This window comes from Limulus polyphemus, unplaced genomic scaffold, assembly GCF_000517525.1.
Source record: "Limulus polyphemus unplaced genomic scaffold, Limulus_polyphemus-2.1.2 Scaffold5234, whole genome shotgun sequence".
Classification (NCBI taxonomy): Eukaryota; Metazoa; Arthropoda; class Merostomata; order Xiphosura; family Limulidae; genus Limulus; species Limulus polyphemus.
Window position 1 is genome coordinate 31,881 of NW_013670844.1, and position 648 is coordinate 32,528.

Here is a 648-nt window from a genome sequence, read left to right on the forward strand (position 1 = left end):
TCTAAGACTTCATAAAGTAAAAGTGTGGTCGGTGGGGAATATTTAATAGATCAGGTCTAAGAGTGAAAGCTTTCCAAAAGAATCAAAAAGTCAAACATGCTTCTACCAAGAAAAATTTTGGCAGAAAATCTGTCACAAATTATAATTATCTTAATAAAAATGGTGTTATGTACGTGTTAGGGGAATTCAGTACTGATCAAAGCACAGGTTCCCATACCCCTTCCCATTAAGATGTACCATCACAGCATATTTGGCAATGTAGGTAGCATGGCTCTGTCCTTACTTCCAAACCACCATGGACAGGTAAGTAACTGGTCAGCTCTGTCCTTACTTCCAAACCACCATGGACAGGTAAGTGGTCAGCCACAACCACGTTTTTTACTTTATTATTTATTGTTGTGTATCTACACTTCTGTAACACCAACTATCCAGTGTAAATAAATGATTTTATACTATTACTTCTAGTTATTACAACGTTGCTCAAGTAGACAGATGTAAACAAGGTAAACAGATGTAGACAGATTAAACAAGGTAAACAGATGTAAACAAGGTAAACAGATGTAGACAGATGTAAACAAGGTAAACAGACGTAGACAGATGTAAACAAGGTAAACAGATGTAAACAAGGTAAACAGATGTAGACAGATG

At 36.1% G+C, this 648-nt stretch overlaps 1 protein-coding gene across 2 annotated transcripts in view; it reads left to right on the forward strand.

Moving 5' to 3' along the window:
* LOC111089102 (leucine-rich repeat and fibronectin type-III domain-containing protein 5-like) overlaps positions 1 to 648 on the forward strand; it is a 29,313-nt gene that overhangs the window by 27,585 nt on the left and 1,080 nt on the right. The gene's annotated exons all lie outside the window — the stretch shown is intronic.